The following is a 14,758-nucleotide window of genomic DNA, read 5'->3' as shown; positions in this document are numbered from 1 at the left end:
GCAGTACTACTGAGATTAGAGTTGCTCTACCAGCTTAAGACAACAATTTAGCACTCTAACCCTGAAGTTTTGTTTGAAGTCTCTCTACCAAATCCTCAAAATCTACAACTCTTCTACCTCTTAACTTGAAATTTAGACCCAGATATTTACTAGGATTATGAACTAAATTAACCTGCAATGCTTCAGCTAAGGATTCCTGAATAAAGGGGGATTATGAACTAAATTAACCGGCAATGCTTCAGCTAAGGATTCCTAAATAGAGGGGTGCATATTAGGAGAGCAATACAAATCAGATTTCATGAAATTAATGCTTTGACCCGAGAGGGAGCAATACCAAAGGATTATGCTCTTCAAATTGTTCAGAGAGGTCCTATCATTTTAAAAGAAAAATAAAGAATCATCAACATAGAATAGATGAGTAAAGGAGAGTCCATTTCTATCTAGTTTGATTCCTTTAATTTTCTTTTGGCCTTCAACCTGTATAAGAGCAATGGACAAAATATTGGCACAAAACAGGAACAAATAGGGGGAGATTGGATCCCCTTGTCTAACTCCTCTGGTTGGAAGGAACTCTTGTGTAGGGTTGTCATTTAGAAGAAAAGCATATTGTACTAAGAAAACACATTCCATGATCCTATGGACCCAATTACTACCAAAATTCATTAAGATCAACACTGCCTTAAGGAAAATCCAACTTACCCTATCATAAGCTTTGCACATGTCAACTTTGAGAGCCCCATATCCTTTTTTCCTACCCTTCTTTTTCTTAAAAGTGTCAATGATTTCATGTGCAATAAAAATATTATCTGAGATGTTTCTACCTTGTATAAAAGCATTTTGGTATGGTGATATGAGCTTATCCATTAAAGGTTTCACCCTATTCACCATTATCTTGAATATGATCTTGATCTTATAGGTTACATTGCAAAGGCTTATTGGCCTAAATTGAGAGACCTCCTCTGGCATCATCACTTTAGGTATAAGGGTAATGAAAGTTTTGTTTAGAGCTTTCAGCATTGAGACTAAATGGAAGAAAGCATGAACAAAATTTAGAATATCTTGTTTTACTATAATCCAGTACTCCTGGTACAAAAATGCTGGGATGCCATCCGGACCAGGGGACTTGTGTGGGCCCAACTAAAAGACTGCTAGTTCAATCTCAAGATCTGTAAGAGGTTGTTCAAGTTGAATTAATTGTTGATGGGTTAACTTGGGAATAGGAAGCTGCTCTAACTCACCAAGAATCCATTAAACTGATTTGGGATTTGTTTCAATGAATTTATTCTTAAAATGTGATACCGTAATACTTTCTATTTCCTCAAAATTCTCAATTAGAGTGCCATCATCTTTCCTTAGGCTTACAATCCTGTTTTTGGCCCTTCTTTGTTTAACAACAATTTGGAAGTACTTTGTATTCCTATCCCCTTGGACAACCCAATCACACCTAGCCTTTTGGGCCCATTTAATATCTTCTTTAATCAGCAAATCTTCTAAATCTTCTCTGAGTTCTTCTTCTCTCCTAACATCTTCTAGGGTGTGAATGGAGTCCTGCAAGTTCTGAAGAAGTTGTTGTTTGGTTCTGATTTCCTTTTCAACCCTTCCAAACACCTCCTTGTTCCATTTAATGAATTGTTTCCTAACATTCGCCAATTTATTCTAAATTTGGAATGCTCTTGATCCATTAATAGTCACTCCCCATGCATTTTGGACTACATGCTGACACTCATTATGATTAACCCACACCTTCTTAAACCTAAAAGGCCTTCTCCTAAAAGGGTGTTTATTTTCTAAGTCTAGGAGAATAACACCATAATCAGATCTAATGATAGGGTGGCTATGGAGAGTATATTGTGGATAAGAATTGATCCAACCCACAGTGGCAAAAGCCCTATCCAATTTTTCCATGACAAAGCTTTCATTCTCCCTCCGATTCATCCATGTGTATTTTTTACCTTTAGCCTCAAGTTCACACAACTCTAATTCACTCAGGATTTGTTGAAACAAATCAGCTCCAATAATCTTCCTAGAGTCAAAAGCAAATTTATCATCATGGGATAGGATTTGATTAAAGTCCCCAATGCAAAGCCAGTTTGTCCTAACTATGTGCCTAAGGTGTTTAAGCTCTATCCAAACTTCCTCCCTTTTAGTATGGTTAGGTTGCCCATAAATGAAAGTTATAGAAAGAGGATTACCTTTGTGATCTAGCATTTCTGAGTGGATCATATGCCTCGAACTGTATTGGACTGTAAGCTTTTGCTTCGACGACCATCCTAGCAAAAGACCTCCACTAAGTCCCTCCCTTGGGACTTCCCATCCATTCAAAAAACTGCACTTTCTCAAAATATCAAATCCTTTACCTCTGTCCAGTTTAGTTTCCATCAAAAACAAAATATTGGAACTATATTCTTAGGCCTTTTCTTGACATTAGAGAACTACAGAAGGGTTGCCCAGTCCTCTACAGTTCCAACTCAAGACCCTTATGGTTGTTGGGGAAGCTGTTGAGGGCCAGCTTCCTAGAACCCATTTTCTGATTCAACAATGGCAATGGTTGTGTTAGTTGTTTGTTGTAGATCTTGTGGAGTATTGACAATTGACAAGCTATCTTTATCAAAGAATCCACAGCAGAAGGGTTGCCCAATCCTCTACAGTTCCAACTCAAGACCCTCATGGCTGTTGGGGAAGCTGCTGAGGGCCAGCTTCCCAGAACCCATTTTCTGATTCAACAATGACAGTGGTTGCGTTAGTTGTTTGTTGTAGATCTTGTGGAGTATTGACAACTGACAAGCTATCTTTATCAAAGAATCCACAGCAAATCCTTTGTCTAATATTCCTACCAAACCTCTCTATCTCTTTCCTAAGTCGTTTCCTTGAATTCTCAGACAAAATATCCTCCTCATGTATGGATATGGGGTGTGTTATTTGGTCCAGAGTGATGTTAGCAGAGGTTGTTGGTTTAGGAGTATTAGGAAGAGGTGGGCCTGGGCCTAAGGTGATTAATTCAAATGGGCTAAGGTCATTTACCCTTCCTTCCATGTGATAGGTTGGGCTAGCACCAGAGTGGCTTGCATGTGGGCTTGGGTCAGCGACAGCGGCACCATGGGCTATCTCCTGGTCATTTATGCAATTTGGGTCAACATTTTGTGATTGGGTTTTCTCGGCCTGATCAGGTAGGAGGCTTGGCCCAATGCTTGATCCTCCCAATTCAAATCTGAATCTCCCACAGTTAACTCTCTGCACTAAAGATTCAATAAAAGAATCTGGAGACATTGGTATGAAGCCATTCATCCAAGGTCGAGGTTGTACAGTTTCAGGCATTTCCTCATTCAGGCTGTCCAAGTTAAACAACACTGCTGTCGTATCACTCTCTGTCTCAGATGCTTCAAAATATTGGTGCCGACTTTGTCCATTGGTGATGAATGGGCCATTCCCTTCAATCCATGCCCATATCAAATTTGAATTTTCTAGTGGTGCCCAAGGAGGTCTTGTGGAGAACTTATTTATAGCAACCTGTCTACTATCTTGATCAATTGTCTCTAGGTTGGTAGGAATTGAGTTAGTTGAGGCTAGTGAGTTTGCTGGTGTAGGAGGTACTGCCCTATTGTTCAGGTTTAAGAGATTAATCGCAGCATTAAGTATAAACTCATTATTGTTTGGATGATAAGCATTGTTGGCTTAGGGGTCTAGGTTAGGTGTTTGCGTGTGACTTCCTAGTGGTTGTGTAGTGTTGGGTATGGGATGTTGGGGTGAATGTGGTGGACTTGATGTATTGGGATTAGGGAACTCAAGAAAAGGGTCAAAAGGTGCGGCATGTCTTAAAGTTTGGGTTAGATGTCCAAAACGTATTTGTGTTGTCCATCTTCTGCTATGAAATGCTCGCAGATCATTTGAAAACTGTGGTTACAAAGTATTAAACCGAAACTGAACCTGATGAAGACCTTGAATTCTCATTCTTTGTCTATACAAGCTTCTTTCAATATCATCCATGCACTGAGTACATTGCCTTCGAGTATGTCCTATCAGTCCACATCGATTACATAATTTGTGTACTCTCTCATATCGGCACTGAATCCAAAAGTGAGATCCTTCATCGGTTCTCAAGTTAAAACCTGTAACTGGCAACCATGGGTCCACCTTTACCTTTACCTGCATAAACCTAATGTTCCTAGGCATTCTATCCTCCCAATCAACCTGTTCCACAATACCCATCAATTGTCCTATGTACTCAGCTAGCTCTGGATATTGGTATTCAAGGGGAAGGCCATGAAATTGTACCCAAATTGAAATGTAATTTAAGTGAAGATGGTTCAATACTAGGTTAGGTATCCATTTCTCCAATATTAGCAAAGCCCCTTCCAAAGCCCACAGTCCTTCATTACAGATATGCTAAAGATCTTCATTATATTCAAAATGCAGAATATAGAAGTATGATTCACGAACCACCACAGTTACTGGTCCTCTAAGTCTCCAAGCAGCATTAATAATATTTTGAAAAAAACTCACCGAGAATTTTCGATAATCCAAAAGGAAGCGAATAGCGCACCTGTTCCAGAATTCCCTTTGAGCAACAACATCATCTTGATCAGGTCTTATAATGTGTCCATGCCTTGCAAAAGGTATCTCGTCATCACTTGATAGCAAATTAGATTCCATCTCCTCTGTTGACATGTCCCTACTATACTTTGTATCACTACTATCTGTCCAACCATACTCTCTCACTTCAATATTGTTGTCCATAGGCCCAGGACCAACAGTGACACCTTCCATGCATAGGGAGCAAGGTGCCAACAGACCAACCCAAGAACCAGAAAAAGGAGAGAACACTGAGAGTAAACGACAAAGAAAGGAAAAGAAAAGGAGGAAAACACAGAAAAGGAAACAAGTGATTGGAGTGAAGAATAGAGACAAAAAAAAAACGAAACTCAAAAAAATAGGGGAAAATGTAAGGCAAAAGGTAAAGGAAGAGTAACACCAAAATAGAAAAGGAAATCAATTAGAGCAGATCACAATAGGATCCAAGGGTCAGAAGTTGACTTGAAAGGATTTAATGCCATGCAACTAATATGCAGGAGAAAAGGAACTAGAGGAATGATGGGAAGCTATAGAAAGGAGCAAAAAATTAAAAAGGACAAGATGGCTTCACCTACTAGGTTAAAGATAGCACACAGAAAACAAAAGGAATAAAGGGGAAAAGGGGGGAAACACACAACTCAAAAAGATACTGTCAACAATTACTCTGAAGAGAGAAAGGCATTCCCTTGTATCCTCCTAGAACATCTTGATTCTTGACGAATTAACTTCTAACACTAGCAAACGTTATTCAACATTTTTTTTTCCTTAATAATGAACATATGTAAGTTGGGATGCAATGGCTAGGACTTATTAAGAGTATTCACATCAAGCTCAATGAATTTTTAGCCAAATTTAGTATAAAATCTTCACTTTTGTTAGTTTAGCTATTATATTATTTACAAACAATTACACCAATTTCAATACTCTATCACTATTCCATTTTAATATTATTGTCTCTCTTCGTAAATATCATTTTTTTACACATGTACCCCATTTAAAAATAATTTTCCTTGTCAAAAAGGGTAATATTTAGTTATTTTATAGACAAAATAAAAAGACATTAAGAATAGTGTAATGATTTGATCATACTATATATATATATATATACACACACACATATATATATTTTTTACAAATTGAAAATTGTATGATATAGTGGCTCATATATATAAATATATATATATATATATATATATTTTTTTTTTATGCTACATGGTGGCTCATATAGATAGACACGTTACAAATATAGTGAGTTGATCACACAAAGTTTTAGTATTTTCATTGATCTTGTTCTGAAATTGTTATAATTTTGAACCAAATTACCGTTCAATTCAATAACAATAAAAAACGCGCAAAAAACAACAGCAATCACATGCTTTCATATTGCCATTTCCAAATCCGTGAAGCTTTTTCTAGCGATTCTTGTTGCAAATTCAGATCTGAAACCTAGTGTTTTTTTTCAATTTCATTTTCACAATGCTAGATGAAAGTATAGAAAAAATCTCTCTAAATTGTTAAAGTGAAAAAAACAAAAAACAAAAAAATCTTAAACCTAATTTTTTCCCCTTATTTTTTATTTCACTAAGCAGAGAAATCATTGTGCTTTGATTTTTCAAAAACTTTTTGGTTGAATAGTCAAAAAAAGTGGAATGTATATCGAATTGGATAAAATCTTTGAAGTTGCGGAACTTCAAGATTTTTCTCAAGGTTTTTCTTAAGGTAAAATTAGCTAAGTTCCCGCACAATATGCGATGCAACTTATTATTAGTTTTCTCTAATATTTCAATAAGAATTAGCATAACGGCAACTCAATTTCTAATAGAGACATTCAAGATTTAGATCCCCACCCTCAACTATCAATGTATAAAAAAAAAATTAATAATTTTCCTTGTAAAAAAGAGCAATCTTTAGTTATTTTATACACAAAATAGAAAGACACTAAGAATAGTGTAGTGATTTGATCATACTATATATATGTATTTACAAATTGAAAATTGTATGACATATAGATATAGTGGCTCATATAGATAGGCATGTTTCATGCCTACTAAAAAAATGCAAATATCCTTCAATTATTTTTTCTACATTCTTGATTTTATGTTACTAAAGTTATTTATTTTTTACCTTTTTGTTGGACATTGTTTCAATTGTTGCAAAAACAACTAAATTTGAGTAAGAATACCATATTTCAAATCAATTGTTTCATAGATAAAAAAAAGTCAATTGTTTCTCATATAAATCTTAGAAAAATAATATTAAATTTTTATTATGCTTAAAATAATTAATATAACAAAATAAACATATTCATTCTATTAGTTGTCTTTCTATTGCATAAAATAAATAGTACAATTTTTGTTCCACACAGGCACGCATGTGTGCGCGCACACACACACACACATATATATTACATGAAGTTAGGAAATTTAAAGGGTTAAGATTAATTTTAGTGAATTCACAAATATTTAATTTTTTATGGTTTTTGTGTCAATTGTTGCCAAAGCAACTAAACATGAGGAAAAATGTCATATTGTAAATCTATTATTATTAATCCAACTAAAAATTATTTCTTATATAAAGTTTATAAAAATAATCATATAAGTTCATTTAATATAAATAATTAATACACAACTATAGATAATTAATATATGCATTTACTCTATTAGCTAATTCAATGAACTAATAATTTGATATAAATGCAAACTTTGTTGAAGTAGAAGCCTAAATAAAGAGAATTTTAAAGAATACGCCACATAGATAACCTCATGCTCTCCAACATGAAATCTCTACTTTTATATATACTAATTATAAACCCATGCTTTGCACGGTTTTCATCTATTTGAAAATTTATAAATATTGCAACCATTTTTTTCAAAAGTATTGAGAGTAATACCAAAATTCTTAATGTAATAGACATAGTATTCTTGTAAAGATTCCTCAAATAGATGAACAAACACACATTCGATTATTCCCATAAAAATAAAATAAAAAACACATTCTATTATTGTTATACAACTATGAATTAATAACCAATTGGTAATTTAAATTAAAAGAAATAAATTTTCTACGTCATGAGATTTATAATTAGATTTAAGCTCGATACATATTTCAATGTTCATTGATAGTTTTTTTTTTTTTTTTTTCCTTTTACTTGGACTACCTAAAATGTTTAAGGGGAAGAAATTTTTTTCTTCATTGTGAAATTTATAATTAGATTTATACTCAATACATATTTTGATGTTCATTTTTCATTGCTTGCATGAGCTACATATCTTTGTAAATTATAAAAATAGGTGATTAAAGACATTTTAGGAAGTAATAGGTATAATACAAACACAAATGTAATACTCTATATAAAAATAGTAAAGTACAAAGAAATTTGACATATACATGGTCATTCATTGAGAAAATAGAGCAAAATATAACTAACGCTCTGTTTGTTTTAGCAATGATGTTTTCTAGAAAATGAGTAATTTTCCAAGAAGTATTTTCTATAAAACTATCTCATTTTTCAATGTTTGGTAGCAACTTTAAATGAGTTGAAAAACAATCTCTTAACTTCTCTTATTTAACTTGCTATGAGATAGAGTTGTTTTCCAAAAAAAATTTAATGAAAAACAATCTCTTCTTTTTATGTTGACAAAAGATAGTTTTCCTTTGACTCTTATTTTTTTATGCTACCAAATAATGGAAAACACAAAAAACTATCTTTACACAAGGTTTTGTCATGCAACCGTCTACCATGTGCAAAAGCAGAAAAACAAATGTTATATAGAACATGTTTGTGTCCTTCCATTATCCCCTTAAAAAAACGTTATACCAAATAAATAATATGTTATTAGTGAAATTTTAAATATGGTAAGTGAATAATGGTTTGCTCTTTTCCATAACTGTTCTCATAAGGGAATTAAAAGATAATAACTAAAAAGATTTAAAGAGGTTGTAGAGGATAAGTCATTGAAATAATGATATTCTCTTTTCCAAAATTGTTGATGAGTCATTTAAAATAGTGATATTGCCTTTTTAAAAATTGTTATTATTAATAAAATTAAAATGTAAGGGTGTAAAGGGGATTCTTATAATAAAATTAAAAAAATTAAAAAAAAAAATGACAGAGATGTTAAGGGGGTGTTTGGTTTGTGTTTTTAAACAATCATTTTCAGTTTTTAAACAACATTTCACGTATTTCAACATACTTTTTCACCCACACGTATTTTCATAAATGTTTTCAAATAACAATTTTCAGTTTTTAAACACATATACCAAACGGGCTCTAAGGGATGGAAGAGGAGGAATCACTTTAATAATTAATTTGTACGTACTGATATTAGCTTTTTGCAAAAACGGTCTTCTAGTAAATCATTATCCTTTTGAATGAACATTTATTACTTTTTTTCTAAAAAAAAGGTTATAACATAATTTAGAGTAATGTTATTACTCTAACTTCATTGGTTCATCTCTAATAAGGTAGTAAGAAGAAAGGGATCTTTTCAATGTGGGACAAAAGAATTCAAGTCAAAGGCAAGGCAAGGCAATCAAGCCAAAAAAGCCAAAGCCAAAAGCAAAGAATTATTGAGTACCTACAGTTACAAATACAAACTATTTTACAACATTTTTACAAACTGCTAATGTGGTAAATTCTTACTAGTTCTAATATGAGTCCATCACTAACATCTTTTACTTACAATATCTATTTGGAAAATACTAAAACCATATCAGTAGTTTGTAAAAATGTTATAAAATAGTTTGTGTACGTAGTATTACTCATTTAGATTTATTTATAATTTTTTTCCTTAATTGAAAACGTTTTTGGGTGAATAGATAGTAATTCATGTGAGCTTCAAACAATATATATATAAATATATATATATATATATATATCCATATGACTGACAATGAAAAGGAAACATTTTATATACGGTGACAATATATGGTGACTGTAGTTACACGATTTTCCTGGTCCAAATCCTACTGATCAGGCCTTGACCCAAGGTGCAACACACAATAAATCTTTGTAGAGGATGGGTCAAAGAACTTAGTCTCAGTGAACTTGGTCGGTCTGATGCATGGACAATGTTATTGCAAAAACAAAAACACAAGACTGGATATCCAGCAGAAGATTCTATTTCCTGGGTACAGATAATACATTTTTCGTCCCTCTCTTTGAGGGACTCCACTACATTATATAGGTCTCTCATTCTTATCTGAGCCTTACACTTGTTGATCATCTAAGCCCCCACTTGAGCACCTGTCCCATCAGACACCCTTATAACTCCCTTGTGAGTTGCAGTGGCCAAGGTAGCACTGTTCAGTGGTCTTTTCCTCATTAATGCGGCCAAGAGAGTGATTGTGACACATTTAATGTGATGGTGGCAACTTTCCATGAGATATTTTGGGTTTTATTCTTTTGTTAATGCTTGGAGGATGAACTGCAATGGTTGGAGCGAGCTCTTGATCCGAACTTCGTAATGTCCGAGGAGGAGTTACTCCTCGGACAGGTTTCTTTTACCGCAATTGGGCTTAAATAATGTTTGGGCTATGACTTCTCCTCGGACAGGATTCTTCTCGGGCGAGCCCGTAGTTTAATTAGCCCATTATTTTGGGCCGGGCCCCACAGTGACAATATGAATAGAATTATGATTTTGTAAAATATTAATCAATCACGACAAATATGAACTCAAGTGGCTTTAAAGGCCATTACCTAAATAAATTAATTTATAGAAAATGAAATGATTTAGTAGTAGATGAATAGTCATTCTCTTTGTGAATCTCTATTTTTAAGAAGAGATGACATGTGCTATCATATTATGTTTTGAGAAAGGGACACTTGTGACTGTTGTGTGCATTCTCTGTTTGAGGATCCAATTTTTATAATATATTATAAATATTGATTAATATTGACATGGTCCTAAAGAGCCTGCTACTAATGCTCTAGTCGTGGGCTTTGAATGAGTGGGTTGGAAGCACAACACAAGTGGAAAATTTGTAAAATAATATTGTTTTATTTTAAAATTATTTAGGAATTCTATCCTTTAAAAAAAATCATTTGTCCAAAACATATTTTTACTTAAAATCGTAGCATTTGAAATAAAATTTTATTTTCAAAAAGACAATTTCTAGTTAAAATCATGTTTTGAAGACACAATTTTAAGAAAAGTTGAATCTCTAAATAAACTCAAAATATTCTCCAAATATTGTCAATTTAAGTAATTATTATTACAATAATATTATTGTCCCAAAAAAAAAATCATGAAAGGAAGCCTTATGGACTATATTAGTTGCTCTTGAAAGGAAGCCCACTCATCACAGTTTTGGGCTTGACTTTCCTTGAAAGAAAGCTCATTCAGCAAAAAGTTTTGAGCTTGACTCTCCTATAAGGACTTATTAGTGACTAGGAAAAGGTTTGGGCTTGCCTCACCCATGTTTAAGAATCTGTCAAGCCCAACTAAACACGAGGTAATGGGATGAAAAATACCCCACAGTGGAGAATGTTGGAAAAGAAACTCAACAATAAAGGGAGCAATGACGGTGCTGAATATAAGCTAACCGGTTTGAAAGTATTTTTTCCAATTCATTACCTTAGGAATTATTACTAAAAACTAGTTGGTAGGAAAATTCCTCCAATCGACGGTGTGACAATTAATAAAAGGACAAAGTTTAGCTCCAAACCAGCTTGAATCTATTTTTTCCAATACATTACGTTACGAATTAAAAGACTATCCATGTGTATTATTTAAATAAGTTACGTGAAAAAAATGTGATTAATAATACATATATATATAATCTCTTCAATTGCGACATAGTAGATTTGAAGAAGAAGAAAAAATTTGGCTCCAAATGTGTTTGAAACAATTTTGCTCCAAACCATGATGTGGCAATTAAAGAGACCATAATTCATTCATGTAATGGGCCCATAACACTCACTACTAGATAAACCACGTAAACAATTCACAATTGCACGCCTCCAGAAATTGCTTCTAATATGACTTTTGTGTTCCATGACCACCCAATTTGTAAGCCTCACAGGACTTTCTATGAGGGCCAATTTGCAACCCAAATCACCTGAAAACTAAGTTGGAATTTAACACAACAATATAATGCAGATGTAAAGGGGAAGAAGCATAATCTCCAAAGCAGAAAGCATGGTCTTCTGCCACAAGAATTTCTTCAGTTAGGCCTCTGGTACATGGCATCTTCTATATGCAACATCTTAAGGAAGGCCAAAGCATTCAACAATGAGTGTTGCTGTGATGCTTTCAAGGATTCAAGGATGGGAAACCAAGTAATGTTGGTTGATCCATATTTCTCGATTCCAGTTATTCCTCATACCATCGAGGTGGTATTAGATGTTTCGGATGCATGCATCTTCACACTCACATGAGGGTAGGCCTCACAAGTGTGGGACCCACTCTCATATGAGTGAGAAGATGCATACATCTAAAACACCTTGTATTTTCTCCATACAATAATAGCTTAGAATATTGTATTATTTTGCTCAAAAGCAATGATGAGGGCCCATCTCCCAAAATATAATGTAGTATCTTAATCAGGAGCAGTAAATTACTTATCTTAATTCTACATATTGGCATGCCAAGTATTGATAAGTTATCTTATTTGTATGGCATGTACTATTCTATTTGTCCAAAAAAAAAAAATTTATTGTCTTAATTATGGAAAAATGGAGTCTGAATGTGGAAAGTACAAAATCAAGAACTTGTACCTTAATTCGATTTACATCAATTAACTTAAAAGTTGAGACATTTTTTAAATTATGTTCCCTTAGGTGGAAGTTTAATGATTTCAGCGGAAAAAAAAGTGAAGTTTAACTAACAGTTAATATATAATTAGCCACCTAATATAAGCAGCACTGATATAATTTCTTTTTCATACTAAAAATGATTGTCTATAGATAATGGATGCCTTTCTATGTCACTTAAATTGCAGAAATTTTAAAATAATTCATGTTATAGATAAGAACAATTACTGGGAGTTTTTTTTTTTAGGTGTGACTGCATGGCAATTGTATTGTAAATGAAAACCTAAGAGTCATTGTAACTTTATTTTTTTTTGGTTGGATAATTCAATAGTTACAACAATAAAAGTGGAAATATTTGACTTCTAAACGTTTACATCAGAAACACCTAACACTTCCAATTAAGTGTGCGTTTGGCATAAATGAAATTTGTCAGCTTATTTTATTATTTAGCTTATTTTTGATACTATTAATGAGGCCCACTGCACTTTTTGATAATATTCATATTCCCACTATACTATTTCAGCTAACTTTTACCTTCATTTACAGTACTTTTGGCAAAAAAATTTTAGTTTCAGCAAAATAAACGGATTCCAAACAAATCCTAAACTACAAAACTCTTAACAAGAGTCATTGTAACTTAATAATTTCCTTTGGATATATCTCCTAGATATTCCTTTAAACAATCACTCTTCCCAAGAATATTTTGGTTCATTTCATTCATTAATCCCAATAGGAATTCAGTCATACATACCATAACAAAACCATAGGGGTTCGATCCTCTTCATTTGTTTTTTTTTTTAAATACATATATAGTTAGATAGTGGAGGAGAGGAATGTGAGGTTTGAACCACATATATCAAGCACTACAAAAAAATGTCATTATCATTAGATCATCACTTGGACCCTTTCATCCACCACTATAAGCCTAGATGTAATGTAGACCAACACATAGGATTCTCTATACTAGTCAAAGTAAAGAAATACCAAGTCATGGTGGAATAATTCAATAAATATATGGTACTTGCCTGCAAATGACTGCAAAGTTCCTACCAGTATGTATCATTGATTAGCAAGATAAACATTTGATTTGAAACAAGTTTGTAATTCCTCATCACTTTTCCTTTTATAGAAACACAGAGTGGGTGGGAGAATTTCAGGACTAGGAACCACTACAAAGATTCTAACCAAACGAAGTGGTCGAACGTTTAAGAGTTCACTAATTGAGAACCTATGGAGTTTTTAAGTATAAAGATTCCAATGATCTGTAAAAGATGGCTAAATCCTTAAAAGATGTGGTAATACCTCTATGAAATTATTATCAAACTTATTCCCCTTGGATCCAGGAATAGTGACATGGACTAAATGTCCCCTCTAAGCCAAGGAACTTATTTCAAATAGTCTTTAACAAATGATAATTGAGACGAGATTTGGCACTTTTTCAACCACGAAAACGTTTGGTTTCCATTTCAATTGTAGGTGTAACTAGCCTGCTATTAAAGACAAGGCAAAAAGAAATATAAGGATCTCCAATTAGTCCGCAAACCGATTATATACCTATATTTATAGGTCCAAATGCAAGAGAACAACCTCCTAACAAAGCTAAGACCAGCCAGAGGCACTCTAATCAAATCAATAAATGGAATAAAGAATATCTTTAAGCAAAACACTAGAGTAACAGTGTCTATTAGTGCATACCTTTTCTTCAATTTGAAGAGGGTATTTATAGGGTTTGTGACTGGGGTTGTCCCTAAAACCAAGAGGGAAATCTAACAACACACCATCCCCCATAGGTTGAGAAATGGGACATGTACCTAGGCTAGGGTGACTTATTTGATGTAGAATGATGAATTTTCTCTTGTTGCATTAAATGCAAATATAGATGTGACAAAGATAATGGTTTTATATAGGCATTGATTTTTTGGGTGGGGGTGCTTGGTCATCCTCTAAGTGGACTTCTTTTCAGCATGCCCCAACGTGAACTGCCCTTAGACTAGTAGCTTGCCCTCTAAACTTGGTAGTTTAAAATGTTAAAGAAATAAAAATAAATAAATAAATCACATACATGACATGTTATATAATTGATGAAACACTAAAAGTGGTATAGAAAATTTGTATTCCAACCTTTCTACCTCTTTTACTTTCCAAACTTCTGTGCTCCTTTAGAGATTTTTGCTCATTCATCCTTGCCTCGTTCAAGTTCTTCCTGCGTCCTCGTGATCTTGTTAGTCTTTGTCTCTCTCTCCCTATTCATCTTTGATCTTTGTAGAGTCATCTGAAAGTTACTTGGTTTATTTCCAAAGTTCAATAGGATGGACAAGCTAGGAAGGCTGATTAGCAACCGAACAAGATGGCCCAAGTTAGGAAGATCTATTCCCTTTGATAGTTGTGATCAAATGGAGAGTTAGGTTCCCTCTTCTCTCCCTCCAATGATGATAT

Source organism: Quercus robur, chromosome 12, assembly GCF_932294415.1.
Source record: "Quercus robur chromosome 12, dhQueRobu3.1, whole genome shotgun sequence".
In the NCBI taxonomy this organism is placed as follows: domain Eukaryota; kingdom Viridiplantae; phylum Streptophyta; class Magnoliopsida; order Fagales; family Fagaceae; genus Quercus; species Quercus robur.
This window is presented reverse-complemented; position numbering follows the sequence as displayed.